This window comes from Chinchilla lanigera, unplaced genomic scaffold (genome assembly GCF_000276665.1).
Source record: "Chinchilla lanigera isolate Chin_1 unplaced genomic scaffold, ChiLan1.0 scaffold00026, whole genome shotgun sequence".
Lineage (NCBI taxonomy): Eukaryota > Metazoa > Chordata > Mammalia > Rodentia > Chinchillidae > Chinchilla > Chinchilla lanigera.
The window spans coordinates 7,348,866-7,368,884 of NW_004955427.1; positions in this window are offsets into that span (position 1 = coordinate 7,348,866).

Here is a 20,019-nt window from a genome sequence, read left to right on the forward strand (position 1 = left end):
CAGTTCTCCTTCTATGCTGCTGGCAACAATCATCAGATGTGTCTTCTACCCCCAAACCAGGCTGACTTGGTTCAGCTTGTTGTTCCAAGTTGACCATTAGTTACTCCATCACAGATGGAAATAGTACCCTACGCGAAGGATGAAAGGCCCAGCTTGGGGCAAGAAATGGTCAGGCCCAATATAGGGCCTTGGAACTAAAAAAGAAATAGATATTCAAAAGAAAGATTAGGTTATCTAGTATCTATTGTTACACAGAAGGACATGAGGAAATTTGAACACTGGATTTGACAAAATAAGTAGTTGTTAGTGTCCTTAGAATATACAGTGATGAAGGCAGAAACATTTAAATTAGGTGATAAATGGCAGAGAAAAAAGGCAGAGTATAAACTATCAAATACACCTCATTAGTTTTGGCATCAAAATTTTAGGTGCCAAACCAAAGTTCAACTACATACAGGCAGATATTAAAAGCTAAACGTTTTATATTTTCTCACCAACTTCCAATGTTGACTTCCAAATAAGTATTGAATATCTCCGTGTTGATTTATCAGTTCCTTCAGTCGATATTCATTAAATGCCTATCACAGAATTCTGACTCTGTTAGTTACTGGAACCACAACTATTTGGTAAGATATATCTCTGTCCTTTCTTCCAGGGTTTCCCAGGGTAGTGGAGAGGTATAATAACCGGTAAATCACACAGGGTGAGAGTCTCCCAAAGAAAATGGAACTTAATTCTGTGTGGAAAGGTAAGGACAAAGTTACTGGATGTGATGGTCTCAATGCTTCTGATAAAGCTGATCTGAAAAGCCAAAAGCTGCTGAAGAGTCAAGAAAAACACTGACCTTTTAAAAGGTCAGACATTCTTGGAGGTAACCTTTTCCTGTAAGTACCCTAGAACTCGCCTCTGCACTTCACTTTTCTCCTGAGCTGTTCCTTCTAAAGTGACAATCTTCTGACACAATCAAAATCAAATATTCAGCACTAAAATCGAATTCTCCAATTCGATCACCACCTACAATCACATATAGATTTTGCTTCTTTAAAAAGATACTGAAAATGCCTGTTGGACAGTGAAGTAAGTCTGGCTCCATGCGGCAGAAAAAGTTAGTCTCTAAAATGCAGACCACAGTCGGCAGGAAGTTGCTAAAGCGACTTTACATAGTTTGTGATTCAGTCACACGTGGGCTAATTTAAAACCACAGAAAAGTGGTTTTGTACTGGAAATTGCTACAATTGCAAGCAGAGATGAAGCATCAAATACTTTGCTGTTTATGCTAGTTTTGAAAGCAGTTGCAAAGACACATAAGTTCTCAGTGCACTGCATAGCCACACACAGATATTTTCTCTATCACCCTTTGAATGCTACGGTTTGGATAAAGTGATAAAGAAAACCTTTACCTTCCCTATACTGTGCTCGAACATCAAAAGACCTAGGCTTTTGCTTCATTAGTCTAGAGTGACTTCAGGAATCAAGATACATGGAGATAAACTCTCACCTGCATACTGCATTGAAATATTATTGTGACATTATATCTACTCTTCAGATAGCAGCAGCTTTAGGTCGTTTAGACAGCACATCTCCAAAGGCTTATTTGGCTGGTAGAACCAAGCCCAGCTACTTGACTTAGAAGTTGAGCCCTGTGTGATTTCTTTGCACATCCCAGTGTGCTCATCTTTCTGTCTTTTTTGTCTTTTATACACAGCCTGTTCTCTCTCTCTCTCCCACTCTCTCCTCCCTCCTCTCCCCTCCTCTTTCCTCCTCTCCTGTCCTCTTTTTTTTTTTTTTTTTTTTTTTTTTTTTTCTGTTTTTTTCTGGTACCAGGAATCGAACTCACGACCTTGCCCTGGTGCCACTGAGCTAAATCCCCAGCCCCTTCCTCCTCTCTCCTCTCTTTTCTTGTCCCTTTCCCTCCCTCCCTTCTCTCTCTCTCCCTGTCTCTGTCTGTCTTGGTCTCTGTCTCTCTCTCTCTCTCATTGCCTTTACCTTGGTGCTAAAATTTGAACCCATGCCCTTTATATAGAGCTACATCCCCCGTTCTTTGTTTACTTTTTAAATTTTGATGTAGAGTCTTGCTAAGTTGCCCAAGCTGGAATCAGACATGTGATTCTCTTGTCTTACCCCCCCAGGCTGGTGGTGTTACAGGTGCATGTCATCATGCCAGCTCATTTTGTTGTTTCTTACTTTCATGGTAAATTTACACTCGCCTATCTAACTAGTCAAATTTCATCTAATTTCTCCATATGACCCGCTTATGTGTTTTTACAAAATATTTTTTAGTCTGGTTCAGTTCAAGGTGACCTCTGTCCTCTGAACTCTTATACCACAATTAGCTGTGTCATTTGGTGATGATAGTAATAAAATCATGAGGGCCTCTGCGGTCATAAGACAGTGACTAACTTTTATTGAGTAGGAATTTTTCATGACCTTCCTTCTTCCCTAATTTCAGCTTCCAATATTCTGCTCAATTCCACTACCCTCCTTTTCCCTTTTGTCCCCAAAATACTATTGAATTTATAGGGCCAGATTTTTAAAAAATTGCCCTCAATTAAAATATAACAAAGAATTCTCTTATATCCCACATTATTTATTAAGGTATTATTTTAAATCTGTGTTTTAAAACAAAATCTGATTGTAGCTATAAAATTATATGAACTGCACTATTTTAATTTTATTATAATATTCATACACACTACACAAACACATGTAAGCTGGACTGACTCTTAGAATTAATGAAATAATAGCATGAAACAAGTACCTGTCACTCTCACAAAAAACATCAGCCTAGATTTTGAGCTTTCAAATACAAACATTTTAACCTAAAAAGAGTTCACACTCCTCTCAGAATCATCACCTTGGATGACATGAAGGACTGGAAGATTTCGAAGGGATTTTCTTTGTTTTCCCCAAACCTTGAACCTCTCATCCACAAACCACCATTCATTAATGCAACTTGGACTTCTCTCACATAGTATGACACTTTCCCCTTTAATCAGTGCTGGGATGAATCTGTATTTTTTTTTTCCACTCAAATTATGAGCCTTGTTTAGGTTTTTCTAGAGCAGGTTGATTTCCTTTGGAACAATGTGCTACAGCAGCTGACACAACTAGATTTATAGAAGAGGATAAATCTTGACAAACAGCACACAGCAGTTCAATTAACCTGCTTCAGGGAAACCAAATGTAATTGCAGAAATGCAATCACTTTGACTGAGGTTATAAGGTTTGAACCAAACTTTATTACCTGAGGATAAATGTATCAGTATTAGATTTTTTTTTTTGCCAAGTAAATTCGATATCAAACTAATGAAATTACTGAGTAATAATTGACAATAGAAAAGTCAAGTAGATGCTTAGAATTTCAAAACTAAATGTTAATAATAGTATTCAGAGAACTCAAATCAATTCAGAAAACTCAGATCAATGCTTTCAACCTTTGTTCTTTGACTTTATCATATTAAAGAAAAGAGGAAGGAATAAGAAGGAGGAGGAGTTATCTAGGATAAAGTCACTGTAGCTTTAGAGGAGGCCAGTTTGATTGTATATAGCTAGATTCTACTTTGCAGCCAGAGATGTTTTCATTTTACTCTATGCATAGAAACAACTGTCATAAAAAGAGAACCCTAGGGGCTAGGGATTTAGCTCAGTGGCACAGTGCCTGCCTGGCAAGCGCGAGGTCATGAGTTCGATTCCCGGTACCAAAAAGAAAAACAAAGAGAGAACCCCAAGAAGAATAAGGCATTCCAGGTAATATTGATCAACCCCTTTGTATGTGGACCTTACTGTTTCAGGCTGTTGGGGGCTGTCTCACCTCTCAGTGTTCCAAAGAAGCTTATCTTATAAAGTAAAATATGTTTCTATAAGGAGAATAAACGGATACCAGGGAAGACCCACTGAAAGGCATAACCAGTGCAGTCAGACTGGATTGCTCTTGAAATTTATCAGAGTTAAAACTACTGCCATTACTACACATCTAAAAGCATATACTCCTACTGCGTCTGCTTCTCAGGTATGAGGTTCTCATCTAATCATATCTTCCTAATAGCAAACGACATTTACGAGGAACACTAGCACTTAGAATTATTTCTCATACTCATCATTTCATTTTTTATAACAATATTCTAAGCTAAATTCACTCCTACCTCCTTACAAAGAACAAAAATTAGTTAATTTACTTAAGGTTACATAGTTTAGTGTGATGGGAACTCTGAATTTTACATTATTGTTGCTTTCACTGCATTTGATAAAACTTACACAAAAGTTTACTTCATTAGCTTTTTTAAAAAGTGAATTATTATTTTTGTTATGGTTTCCAAAATGATCAGGGGATTATTTTTTCAATATTTTAGGTATCCAATCAAAAATTTAAAAATTTGGAAAGTTCATGGTTATATGAGATATATGATAATCACATGATTCGTATTTTCTTGCAAATGAATGAAAGCAATTCACTAAAATAAACATGAATCAAAACAAATATGATTCCATTGTTATTTTCTTTACTGACAAATTAAAAATTCGATATTCACAAAACTATAGAGAGAAAACAAGTATTTATATATATAATTTGTAACTGTATAAATTATAATATTTTCTAAGGCAATTTAAGCAATACATATCAAAATAAAAATTAGATGCAGGTTTTGACTCAGTATTTTCATTGGGAATGATTTATTTTATGTGTATAGATTGGTAAAAGTTTACATATATAATATGTGCATGTGTAATCACTGGTAAAAGTTTGTATATATATATATATAAAATACATAAAATGTGCATGTATATATACACTCACTCACACATATACACTGACCATAACATTGTTTTATTAGCAATAACTTTGGATGAAGTAAGGAAAGGTGCATCCATCATGTAAAGTATTTTTGAATGAATTATGATATGTGACACTGTTGTGTCTCCAAGATAAACAGTTAAGGGAAAAGCATAATAAAAATCAGGGTGAATTCAGTAGAATCCCATTGCAAAAATTTACATGGGCTAGTGCATGTTTTCTTTTCTCTAAATCTTGATAATGTTTTATTGTGAGTAATGGGAATATGGATATTTTTATAGATAATGTCACTATTTATAATTTATATTTATGATAAAGAACATGCTTGCATATAATTGAATGAATAAAATATATAATATACAATTGGATATCTTATACAATATACTATAATTTGTATTGATTATGCATGACAACATATAGTGTATGATTCACGTACAGTAATATATAGTATGTAAATATATATGTAAATATATAAATACATTATATATCATAGGTACATATAATAATAAAACATACCAACAAAATAATAAACTTATGTGATAAATGCATTCATTATATCACTTGTAAAATATACTATGAAACATAAAGATATGTGAATAGAATGATGTAACAAATTGTAATGATATAATATATACTATATACTGGTAACATTTAACTCATATTTTATAAAATATCACAAATACTTCTATAAATAATATACAGTATTAAGTATATTTCATGCATTTCACATATTATATATACTGCTTAATATATAAACAACATATTTATTATTAAAAATTACAATGATGTATTTCTATACAAGTATATCATATAGTAAATTTTATATTTAGGTGCATTCATGAAGCAAGGTGAAAACAATGGTTACATTTGGAGAGCGGGGTGAACAGAGTGTGGGAAAGGTGTTCATCGCTCATGCAGTACCCCTTCTGTATAATCATGAATGATAAACATTCCTAGGTAGTATAATTTACTGCTACAGCATTTTCCATAGTAGATATTTAAATTTGTTTTGGACTCCATGAACTCTGACAGATGAAAGAGCATCTCACACGGTGTTAGACAGGATCTTCAACACTCACATTCTTCAAAGCTACGTAAACTGATGGGACTAGTAATTTAACTCCCTTGACAGGATAACTCATTGTTGCATGTAACAATATTAAGCATGAAATGTTTTGAAACAGCTGCTGAATCAAAAACAAAAATAGGGATCTGAGTCTTTTAAAGCACACCTTCAAACTAACACCATAAGTAGGATTGCCTCTGGTAATATTCCTAATGACTCATGAAAATATTTTGTCCAGAGGCACTGAAAATGATGATAATTCCTAAAACCATATCTCCGCTTGGCTTTTGGTTATTTTTGTTTTCATCTTTTGTGCAGGAAATGTTGCACAGAGTTCATTCCAGGAAATGCTGAAAAATATCACCAGAATTGAGTAAAAAGAGTGACCATTCAGGACAGTAGTTTAAATTATATTGCTATTTAGGAAACATTTTCTTGCTAGCCAGCAGAAAAACTAATTCTAGTATGAAGTATAACTCTTGGAATGCATTTGGATAGTGAGTGGGGTAGGTTCATAACACTGCCAAGGGTGAATCTGGAGCATAGATCTTCACTATGTTTCACTTCATCTTTATCCAGCATAGCATAAGCACAAAGTAGCATCAGCCTTCTTGATGTACTATAAAATGATTTGAAGGGATAATGATAAATGATAAAATAGGAAAAATCTATTTTATTCTTATTTCTACTTTTGGAGGAATATACAGAGAACAAGATCTTTAAAGTACTTAAAAATGGATGTATGTGATTATGAAGATGAAGATGGATGTGAAAAGGTTGTGTGACTGAGAACAGTAGAAAATTCAGGCTTTTTTATAAAATTCTTATTTGAATAAAACTGATCATCTTTTACCTATTCATTGGATTCACTGATTGGATTAAATGTAAACTGGTAAGAAAATAACATTAGGGGCTGGAGATTTAGCTCAGCGGCAAAGCACCTGCCTGGCAAGTGCAAGGTAGTGAGTTTGGTTCCCAGTACTGGAGAAAAACCAAAAAAAAAAAAAAAAAAAAAAAAAAAAAAAAAAAAAAAAAGAAAATAACATTAGATGTTGAATCTAAAGTAATAAATCCTAGGCAAACGTTTATACTCACTTCCATGGTGATTAAATTTCCTCAAATCATGCCTGAATATGTAAGGTAAAAAAAAATGAAATAGTTAAAAAGAATATTCTAAAGCAGTAATTTTAATTGTACTACTAGTGATACTTAAAAATAGCTTAATAAACTGCCGGACTAGAAACTATGTAGGTGATTGGAAAGTTTCGGTGTTGTTACACACCTGAGAACAACGCAAGGAGAAGGGCAATTGTTCTTTTGTTTATATCTTTTCTAACCAGTCGAGCAATACTAAGATGTCACAGGCCGAATTAATTCAACCAAAGCATCAACTTTCAAGACTTAATAGGTTCACATTATCTTTTATTATTAGGTTTTTATAGTTAAGGCACTCATATATTCATGATGTAATAAAATACATTTACTTGTGGAAGTATAGGTCAAACTAATTAGCCTGTGAATTTGTGTATATACAGAGAATCTTTTAAATCTACTTTCTTAGACATTTTCCAGTCTATAGTACACTGCTGTTACCCATAGGTACCATGTTGTAGGTTTCTTGAACAAAATTCACATTCTTTTTAAGGCCTTTCCTAATATAATACCTACATAATAATGTTCCCTACCTCTGATATATACACAGGAAAGTACTGTAGTTTTGCAAATTTGTACTCACATAGGTAAATTTTCCCAGAACAATCATTACCTGGTTGGATTCTCTATCAGGTTCTGTATGAACTCAATTTGTTCAATGTCCTACAATGTGTCCTGTTATTTCTAAGAATCATATCGACCAGGCTCCCTTAATCTTTGTTTCTGATTGTCTTTGGCACGGCACAAGGAGAAGGGAGGATAGAGGCTTAGGAGTATTTCCTCCTCTCCTTTCTAACATGATCACAGTCCTCAGAATGTTTTAATTCTTGCAATAATACCTCTTGTTGGCTGAATCCTATTTCATGCCTCCATACTTTTTCTATTCAGTCATTGGGGGTAGTACTATCTTTCCATTTGTTCTGGTCCCTGGGTCTTCACCAACACTGGTTAGTTATCATAATCCTGTTTTTAATAACTAAATACTTCCTTCACCTAATGGCTTCACACTTTTCAGAGTGTGCGATCCAGTTCCTACTTCAGTCATGTAGTGTATTCTCAAAAAGAAAATTTAGGCATTCATCAACTATTTTCTCAGTACTTACTACAATTCCTACAAAACAGTTGGCACTGTTGGTGCTTAGAAAATGAAAACAAGAAGTGTGGCTTTTTGACATGCCGAGTTGGAGAAATTGTGCCTCCTAAAAAGTACAAACAGGGGGTCTCTTTGAAGATTCCTTATCTCACTAAAGGAAGCTCTCCCAAAACAAATGCAATGGTCTTGGACTTTTCCTCTGAATTCTCATTCATGAGGGAAGACTAAGCTCATTTTGCAAAAAGGAAGAAAAAAATGTCACTACTTCTAGAGAAATTTCTCAAGCTGTTTTCTATTCTTCAGATTCCAGAAAGAATCCCTTGAAAACAATTTATTGACTGCTCATTGGGTTCATTCAATTTCTCCCTAAATTATTTACCATACTTCTAATGATTTCTATACACCCACCGCCTTCTTTTCTATTAAGTGAGTTAGTATGCTTTAGCCATCTGCTCCTTCTTGAGTTCCCTGTTTTGTATGACTCCTGTGCTCATGTAACTTAGCAAATGTGCATGTCCTTTCTCCTGGTAGTCTGTCTGTTGGCAGTTCATTTCAGGGTCCCTCCAGAGGGTGTAAGAGAAATTTCCATCAGCCCTAGAGCACTCATTCAATATTTTTGGAGTCCATGAATGAATAAAAGCTTTGTACTAGATTAGCTACTGTGTAAAACTGAAAAAACAGAGTTAGCCATGTCCTTATTCTAGCGAAGATAATAATCTAGAGAGGGAAATAATATACAGGTGCATAAATCCAAGAACTATATATACATGATTTATGAGTTGCAGAGCTTCATGCAAAAATGGGACATTTTTTATTAGTAGAAAAAAGCTACCTAAAACTGGGTTAGATACGTTATGTGTTTATGTGTACAAAATCCAATAATCCCACAATTTTCCTGTAAAGTAAACCAAGTAAGATTAAAGAGCAACCACCTAGCCATCCTCTGCCTTGTCAGAGTGCTATCAGATTTGATTAGTTAATATTTATAAAGCTCTTTGAAGATGAAAAGTGTTAAATATCACCTAATAGCTCTGTAAATATGAACTTGTCAGGTCTTGTGAAATTTAACAGAAATTAGAGAGTGACAAACAACTTTCAGATAAAAAATGCTCAACCAAGCCTTTGCATTTAGCGATGTCCGCTGGGGGAGAATAGATTTTTCCCTAGGGCAGAGAATCAAGCTAATCTATACTCTCCCCTCACCAATACATAGGGTGCAGAAATGTTTAATTTAAAGCCTGAAAGCTGATGCACTTTGTAACAGCATGTAAATCAATGTTTTATTAAAGCCTATGAATTGCTATGCAGAAAAATGCCAATCAAAACAAAACACACCACAAACAGAGTCGACCTTACTGTATTCTCAGTAGAGCACTGATCATACGCTTGCCTTCTTTTGAGTGGTGAGGGAGGAATTTAACTGGAAGAGGGCAGTTACACTTCTTGCTTTCCTACAGAAATGGCAGAATCTTAGAGTCATTCTACTTTACTCCCCCAAAACAAATAGTCAAGATGTCCCCACTGCAATTTTTAGGATGCATTATTAAAAAGCTTATGCTTTTCCCTCTGTTGACTTTAATTATGCTTAACCAAAGAGGCTTGGCTGAGCAGATAATGCTTTTACTGAAAAGAGAGGAGCTTATGCACCAGAGCATTTCTCTACAGCTTGTCCATCAGTTGGAAGGCTTGAACTTCATGTCTTTAAGCCTATTTCTTCAGGCTTATTTTATTATATATTATGCATACTATTCAGTGTAAGAATTAGTAGGATTTGTGTTTCTCAGCTGTTAGTTAGGAGATGAGATGAAATTTACTGAGTTTATTTACCAGAAACAAGAAAAATTAGCATGTAGGTGACAAATTCTCATTCAGCAGTATTGGATTGGGGCTGGGGATTTAGCTCAGCGGCACAGTGCCTGCCTGGCAAGCACTAGGTCATGAGTTTGATTCCTGGTATCAGAAAAAAAAAAAAAAAAAAAAAAAAAGCAGTATTGGATTGATAACAAATAACAATGGCAATTGAAACTGAATGAAAACATAAAGAAAAAGTAAATAGAACAAAGGAATGAAGAAGGTACAATGAAAAATGAATTCTAAAAAGCATGACATAAAAGTATATATTGAAAAACAGCATAACATCAGTTGCTCAGCTGCTTTAAAAGTGGAAGTTCATCTACTAAAGAATAAAGAACAGAAATTGTTATTATAAAAATAGTTTATATGATTATAATCCATAATCTTACTTGATATTTGAGATTTATGAAACTCTTTCATTTCAAAGTAGATCAAAAAATCTTCACTGCTGTGTATTTTGTTAAATACAAATGGCATAATGAATAAAGTACAGACAACATTATATTGTACAAGCAGTTAATAATTAGATGGGCCCTTAAGGCTTAGTATTTTTAATATACTAAGCAATCAGTTATCTATAACAAAGTAAACTGGAATTGTTCCAATTTCATATAACTGATATTCTGAATACTTAGTATCTAAGTGAACTTCCAAGGGACATATTTTATTTATGAGTAATATGTTATGTACAACAATACACTTTTCATTTCTCAAGTATTCATTTTGAAAATCAAGTGAGACACTGTAAGTGAAAGTGACTTGAAATCTGTAACAAACTCTGCAAATATTAGGTGTTATTAAGCGTTTCAAAAATCGAATAACTTTGTCAAAGATAAGGTGGCTGAGTGTGCTTGTGGTTGTGCTGCAACTTCCAGTCTATTCCATTGATCCTCAAGTCTATTATTTTTTTGCCAGGACCATGCTAATTTTATAACAGTAGCTGTACAGTATAATTTCAAGTCAGGGATTATGATGCCTCCTGCCTTTGTGAGGTATTCTAATGGTATTTTCATTAGAACTGCATTGAATCTGTACAACAATTTAGGAAGTATGGTCATTTTCACAATGTTGGTTCTTCCTGTCCATGAGCAAGAAATATCTTTCCATTTTCTGAAATCTTCTTCAATCTCTTTTTTCAGAGTTCTGTAGTTTTCACTCTATAGTTTTTTTACTTCTCTTGTTAGATTGATTCCTAAGTATTTTAATTTTTTGGATGCCATTGTGAAAGATACGGTTTCCTTAGTTTCTCTCTCAGCGTGCTTGTTGTTTGTGTATGAGAATGCTATTGATTTTTGAGTATTGAATTTGTATCTAGCTATGCTACTGAATTTGTTGATTAATTCTAGGAGTCTTCTGGTGGAGATTTGGGGTCTTCCATGCAGAGTATCGTGTCATTTGTGAATAATGATAATTTCACTTCTTCCTTTCCTATTCTTATTCCTTTTATGTATCTCTCTGATCTAATTGCTCTGGCTAATGTTTCCAGAACTATGTTGAATAGGAGTGGTGACAGTGGACATCCTTGTCTTGTTCCTGATTTTAAAATAAAAGCTTTTAGTTTTCATCCATTTAGCATGATGTTTCCTGTTGGTTTGTCATAGATGGCTTTTATCAGATTGAGGTAAAGACCATCGATTTCTATTTTCTGTAGGGTTTTTATCATGAATGCGTGTTGGACTTTATCAAAAGCTTTTCTGCATCTATTGAGATGATTATGTGATTTTTCTCTTTGGCTCTGTTCATGTGGTATATTACAATGATTGATTTGCATGTATTAAACCATCCCTGCATCCCTGGGATGAATCCTACTTTGTCATGATGTATTAGCTTTTTGATGATTTGCTGAATTCCCTTTGCTAGTATTTTATTGAGTATATTTGCATCTATGATGAAAGGGCCAAACAAGTTCACTGGAAGAAAGATAGCCTCTTTAATAAATGGTGCTGGAGAAATTTGCTCAGCACATGCCAAAGACTGAAACTACACCCATGTCCATCACCATGCACCAAAATCAAGTCAAAATGGATCACAGATCTAAATGTTAAAACAGACACACTAAATCTACTGGAAGAGAAAGCAGGTAAAAATCTTGAAGACATAGAAGTAGGTACAGAGTTCATGAACAAAAACCAAACTGCACAGGAAGTGCTTCAAAGAATGAACAACTGGGATCTGATCTCACTCAAAATTTTTGTACATCTAAAGAAATCACCAGCAGAGTAAAAAGAAAATCCACAAATTGGGAAAAAATTCTAGCCAACTGTCTTTCAGACAAAGGACTCCTATCTAGAACATATAAAGAATTAAAAAACATCAACTCCCAAAATTCAAAGACCAAATACAAAAATGGGCTTCTAAGATGAACACACAATTCTCAGATAAAGAAATCTAAATGGAAAATAAATATATGAGAAAATGTTCAACATCATTAGTCATTCATGAAATGCAAATTAAAACAACACCAAGATTCTATTTTATCCCAGAAAGAATGGCTACCATCAAGAGATCAACCAATAACAGATGCTGGTAAGGCTGTGGAGAAAAAGGAACTCTTCTCCACTGCTGGTGGGAGTGTAGACTGGTGAAACCACTGTGGAAATCAGTTTGGAAACAAGGACTAGAGGTCCCATTCAATCCAGCTATTCCCATTCTGGGTATTTTCCCTGAAAAACTGAAAACTTCATAACACAGTGATATATGTGCACCCATGTTTATAGCAGTGCAATTTGTAATAGCTAAACTGTGGAAGCAACCCAAATGCTCATCCACTGTGGAACGGATAAAAAAGTTGTGGTGTTTTTACATAATGGACTATTACTCAGCTATGAAGAAAGCTAGTCTTGAGGCTTTTGTAGGAAAATGGACACAAGTAGAGACCATAATCATAAGTGAAATAAATCAGATATGCATGTGTAAACACTGTATTGTCTCACTAGTGTAAGAATCTGAAAGAGTGAATTAAAATCTAGGAGGTACAATAGACATTGTGAAAGGAAAGGAAACTGCTGAAAAGGAGAGAACAACTGGGATGAAGGAAAAGAGAAAAGAAAGAAGGAGAAAAATATGTATTTATACACAGGATAGCTAACGTAGTTGTACTAATGACTTTTATTGCTCTATTGAAAGAAACAGTTAATATTTGTGTATGATCAATCTTACATGTCCATATTTGTTTATCTGAGTATCCAAATTGAAGATATCAATATATAATACAACAACCACTATTAATTTCCTATCACCTTGTCTGAGATTCTGTACTGCTTGTATTGTTTTTGTGTTATTTTCTAAATGTATGTGTGTTTGTTAAGATGTTTTCATTCTTTTATCTTCAAAATAAAAAAAAATTTAAATGGAATAACTTTAGAAAAAAGAACAAACAACTGACATACCACATTTGAATCTACAAATAAAGGATAACAATAGTAATAGTAATAAACAACCCCATACCCTCCTACAGTCTAATCGAAGATTCTTTTCCAATTTATCTCTTTGGGTTTAACGAACTTATAAACAAAAAATCCAATTAGACAAAATAAATTATATGAAGGTGTGGCAGTGAGGGCATCAACTTTATTGGCTTTAAAATCTAACTGTGAAACTCGCAGAACGTACTTCTGGGTGAGTGTGGGTGAGCCATAGAGGCATCTATTTAAAGGAATAGACTTTGAAGTCTGTTCCTGGTTACTTGCTTTTCTTCTCTGGTGTTTCTTTTCTTCACAGTGAACATAAACTAAGAAGCTTTGCTCCATTATGCTCTTTACCTGTGTTGTTCCTGCTCTGGAGCTTGCTGGCCACGTACTGAAGCCCTGAAAAGAAGAGCCAAATTAAGTGTCAGGTGTCAGGTATTGTGTTCCAGCAACAGAAATGCTGACTAGTACAGAAAATTGGTACTGAGGAATGAGGGATATTGCTCTGACTGCACCTGACAGTGTGATTTCGAACCTTTGGAATTGGTTGGCGGAAGGAGTTTGCAAAGGTTTGTAGCTGCACACTAAGGAACCCCTAGAATGCTATAAACCAAACTTTCTGGATGGTTCTGGTTGGAGTTTGAAAGACCAGAATGTTAACAGGAATGTGGATATTAAATCTAGGGTCATGAGGGTTCACTTCGGAACAAAGACACCATTGTCATTTGGACTATAGGCCATGTATATTACACTCTGAAAAAAAATCGGAAACATTTGCTCATAGCTTAAGATTGAGTAGAAGACTGAGGTGGAGGACAGTGGAGTAGTCATTCTGGCTTGGAAAATTTCAAGACCTCCCAATATTCATTCTGTGGTTGAGCACTGATGCTTTCTTTTAGCCAGGTTGATAGCAGAATTATGGGGGAAAAATCAGAGCAGAAAAATTTGGAAAATTTAAACATTTCCCCAAAAGGAACCATGTGTAAAGTTAGGGCAAAGGAGATGTGGCTGCTGAAGAGAATACCACCATTAGAAAGAAATGAAGTACTGTGTACAGGGAAAAGAAGAAACATGCCTTGAGAGCATCTCAGGAATCATCAAGACTCCACCCATCAGACTCAAACATCCAAAAGTGTAAACCTTTGATTTGAGAAGACAGCACATTTACTGAATTGGATTCCCAAGGATTCATTTGACTGTTCTTAGTCATCAAGGCACTAAGAGGATGCTTCCTGCTTAGTCCTTTGGGACCTTGGTACCCCCACACTGGTGACAGTCTTCGGGGTTTGCCAGTCTTTGCTGTTTGGTTCTGCTGGTTTCATAGACCTGCAGAATGCAGGAGTTGTGGGGTCAGGGAAACTCACACCCAGATTTCAAAGAAAGGTCAGGGAAGCCAAGCAAAGGGCTTCTGAATGACAAGGTGTGAATGTGCGGGGATGAAAATAAAGATGTTGGCATTTCAAACTCTATATTGAAACATATTTTTCCATAGAAATAATGTTATGAATAGTAATAGAGAAACTTGGTAATGCTACCAATGGAGACTTTATTTTATGAAAATACATATTAATTAAAATATGAAGCCATGCAAAATGAGTTATTCCACATAAACTGGTTATCACCTATGGAACGTTTCCCACAAAACTGACAAGTACTGTAATGGTCTTTAATACTCTAATGGAGACACGGAGAAAGGTACAATGCTGGTATCCTAAACTATACATTGAAATATATACTATGAATAATAACTACATATTTAAAGTAAGCTAGTTGACCCAATACATTAAGTATATACACTAGAGAATCCTTATCACTGACCTGATGTTATTTCTTTTGATTAGCCCTCATATTCTGCAGCCTGCTTGCCATAGTCAGTAGAGTCTGGGTTCCTCAAATGTATATTAACATATATTTTCTTACTGAAATACAATCGGGTAATAACTGGCATTTACATATATCCCTCTAACATCAATTGATCTGTCTTCTCTAGTTTGTCTCTCTATTAAAAATGACAAACAGTATTTAAGCAGTGTTGTTTTAATAAAGCAAAACCATTGTCCACATGCAAACTGAGATTATGCTTAAGCTAGATTACGTTTTGGGGGTTAGATTACATTGGATGCTTTCATAAAAGCAAAAAGCTTTGTGTAAAAATTTTATGATTGCAACTAAAATGCCAAAAATAAGGAGAACATCACTATGTAGACTATAAAAATACTTAAATTTATTTTTAAACTTTCCTTTTGCATTCCTACAATACTTAATAAATCTGTTTTGACAGTTAAATTTTTATTATTGATGCCTAATCTTCACTTACCTATAGCTTTATGCTACAATTATTTATGATAAATTTTGCTGTATGATATACTCAGAGACTTGCAGCATTTCTCCCGATAACTGTGGAGTTGTGATCACTCTTCTGTCTATACTAAAAGAAAATCTTCCCGGTAGGAATGAAAAATTTTAATCTCACTAGTTGTAAAAATAAATAAAAAAGATAAAAATTGAATTACACTCTGGAATATTCTTATTGAAAGCATCAGAAATGTCACAGGAGAATGTCTACTATGGCCAGTATAGAGTAACCCTTACAGCTGAAATCTTTACATATGAGATGACTGATGTCAGGCAACATACAACAACAATCTCTAAATGATGGTAGACAAATGTTTTAAGTTTCACAATTGTTCCAGCTTAGTGTATCTGAGCACACTAATTTGAGACTCAGGTAAGAACAGAATAAAAGTTTTGAGAAACCAGGACCCAGCACTCACAGAGAGCTAGAAATAGTGCCTCTTTCCCCTAGCAAGACTGAGAAACTTCATACTTAATGGTAGTGGATACAATATTCAGAAGAATCTCAGGCCAGCAATTTGGAATAATTAGCCCTACACAAAATATGGCTACTATGGCTTGTGTTTAGATGTCCCCCCAAAGCTTCCTGTGGTCACAGTTTGGGCATTTTTATAGGTGGCTGGATCTACAGTGTGTGATGCTGGAATTGATTCATGGTGCAATGCTAGGCTCAAGGGCACTGGGATTAAGAAGGTGAGTGCCACCTGCTGCCATAAGTAACCTGGGTAAAATAAAATGGCAGAAAGACACTGTGAAGTTCCCTCCCTTGCTTGTTTTGCTACCTTCCACCTGCCATGAACTGTTTCTTCTCTACAAGCCCTATCTTCCCTGCCAGCCTGCTTTGGAGCTAGCTGATTATGGTCTGAAACCTTACAAATTGTGAACCAAATAAACCTTTTCCCATTTAACTTTGGGTGTTGGGTATTTTTGTCTCAGCAATGAGAAAAGTAACTAAGACAATGGCTTTACACTTCTTTAAAACGTCTTCAAAGCACCACCAAAGAACATACCTTTTGCAAGAAATGTCTAAAATTGAGAAAAAATGATGAATCATGCTTAGAGGAATGCAAAACATATATAGCACTTAAGAAGGAAAATTTGAGATACCTCGCCTCATGTTAGGAGTTACCAGGCATGCAAAGAAACAGCAAATTGAAGTCTATGAAGAGAAGAGATAAATAAGATGAAAGAAGTTACTTAAAGCAAATCTGTCAAGTATGGTCTAAATTTGAAAATAAGCACAAATCCACATGTCTAAGCCATTCAATCTCAAAGTGTAAGACACATGAAGAGAACTACACAGTTAATTTATAACCAAATGGCTTAGAATAAATTCAGGAGAAAAGTCCTACATATACTCAGAGAAAAAGAAAACTTATGCAAAAGAAAAAAGTAAAGATAAGTGTAGATTTCTTATAGGATAATGTGAACAAAACTATGTTTTTAAAGTATTGAAAGCAAAAACCTGCCAGTTTAGAACTCTTATAGAGGGAAAATATTTAACAAAATAATAACAACTAGTAGCATTTTTGTATGTATCAGGAGAAATTATTTATCGCAAGCAGATGAACAATGCAGATGTTAAAGGAAATCCTTTTCATTAAGAAGAATTGATAACAGATGGAAACATGGATCTACACGAAGGAATGAATACCGAAAATAACTGGGTAAGCATAAAGTATTGTTCCTATTACTAAATCATTTTAAAAGGTAACCAACTGTTAGAAGCAAAACTACAATGTATTGTAGAGTTTATAGGGTGTAAAAGTAAAATACATAACCGGACAAATACTGTGAAGGAAGCCCTATAAATACACTGTCATAAGGTTCACACTCCCTATGGGTAGTGTTGCTGTTTGAAGCACTGACAAGTTAAAGATGTATCACATCGCCCTTAACCACTAAAATAGCAACCACAACGACAAAAGTCATAGCTAATGAGTCAACCAAAGTGAGAAAAATGAAATCACTCAGCTGAAGAAGTACAAATAGCCAACAAATACATGAAAAAATATTCAACATTGCTGGTCCTTTGAGAAATACAAAATAACACTGAGATGCCAGATTACTCCAGAAATAAATGGCTATCACCAACAAATTAACCAATGATAAATGCTGGTGGGACTACAGGGAGAAAGGAACCCTCCACTATTGGTGGGAGTGTAGACTGGTGCAACCAGTGTGGAAATCAGTGTGGAGATTCCTCAAAAAACTAAAATTAGTAATTCCATTTGATCCAGATATACCCCTTTGAGGTATCCTCCCCAAAGAGTTAGAGATATTATATTAGAGTCATACACCATACCCGTGTTTAAAGCAACACAATTCATAATAGCTAAATCTTGGAAATGGCCTATATTTCCATCAACAAATAAATGGATCAAGAAAATATAGCATTCATACATAGTGGAGTATTATTCTGCTATAAAAAAGGATAGACTTGAGACATTTGTAGGAAAATGGATGCACCTCAAGACCATAATATTAAGGAAATCAGACATACAAGCTTAAATAGTGCATGGTTTCTCTTGTGTGAAACACATAATATAAATAAATAAGGACAGATAAGAGAAAAAAGAGAGATAGAAAAAAAGTTATTGTAATCAGACTCACATGTATAAACACTGTATTCCTACACTCCCTGGTGTAGGAACCTGAAAGAGTAAGTAAAATCAAAATATACAATAGATGATATGAAAGGGAAAGAAATTGCTCAAAGGAAGGAACAACTGGGATGAGGGAAAGAGGAAAAAAGAAAGTAGGAAGGCAATACATATATATATCGCTGGGGTAACTACTGCTGATGTCTGATGGTATACTGAAAGGAACAGTTAATGCTTAAAATCTTTTATATTCTGACCAATTTTGCATGCTTATATCTGGTAATCTGAGCAACTGATTTGAAGACAACAATATGCAGTGGAACTACCATGGTGAATTCCTACCATCTTGTCTAGTGAAGCTCAGTATTATCTCTAATATTTTATTTAACAATTATTTGTTTTTTCTCTTTAATGGTTTGAACAATCTTCCCTTCTTGCATCTGGTAGTCTGAGAAACATAGTTAAAGATAACAATATGCAATATAACAACCACCGTTAATCCCTATCATTTTGTTTTGAAACCCCATATCACTTTTAATGTTCTTCCTTTGTTTGTTTATGTTTGCAGTGTTGGCATGCTGCTATTGTTCTTTTTTGTTTTTTTTACTACTCTCTTTAAAATAAAAAAAGTTATTGTAGTCCGGCATGGGCAATGTATCTCATAGTGTGCATTGATTTAGTATAATTGTCTTATGTGTTTTATATGTTCTTTGGCTTATTTTGTTGTTAATGTGTACATACAATTACTAACTTTCTAGGGACTTACAAGGTAAATAAATGAATCTGATGCTGACAAAAGAAAAGCAGGGTGGAGGGAAGGGAAGGAATTGAGATGTGCTATGTGCACGTACCAATTCGCTACAATGACTGTAATCATTGAATACTGCACACATGTTCTAATACAAAACTTAAAAAATAAAATAATGAAAAATATTGAACCAATCCAAATTAAATTAAAAAGAATAATAAGAACACAGAAAATTTTAAAAATCAAAAGTAAGATGACATAGAAACACAATTATATGAGTAATTACATTAAATATAACTGGTGCTGAAGGCAGTGGAACAGGTTTTTAATCCCAGCTACTAGGGAAGCTGAGGAAGGAGTATCACAAATACAAGGACAGCATAGGCAACTCAATGAGACCCTGCCTGAAAATTAAAAAATAAAGAGATAGGAATATCGTTCAGTGCAAAGATTCTGGTTTCAGTCTCCAGTACTACAAAAAATAAACAGTCAAAATGCCTCAAATATATGTGCAAATGCTGTGCTCAAATTCTCTAGTAGATTATCTCATTTAATCATCAAAATTTTCAATGCAGAGACAGCTGTTATCATTACCTGTTAAGCATGTTTAATTAAATTGTTTTATTGTTCTTTCATGTTGTGAGAAGTGACCAGCAAATCAAGATTCTAAGAACGAGAAAAACTACTACCTCCTACAGAGAAAATTATTTACCTATTAAAGAATATTGTAGTAAGTTTCCATGATGATGTTTTAATTTTCACCACATGTAAAAAATGTGTTCATTCAAATGAATGTACTTTATAAAAAATTACTAAGTATGACTGCTTTTATATTTGGGATAATTTCAAAATTATGTTACCAAGTCTCTACACACATAGTCTAGCATTGCCTTGGGTTAAATTTTCCAGACAACCTTGGCTTTATTCATCGCTAGCATCACAGACAATA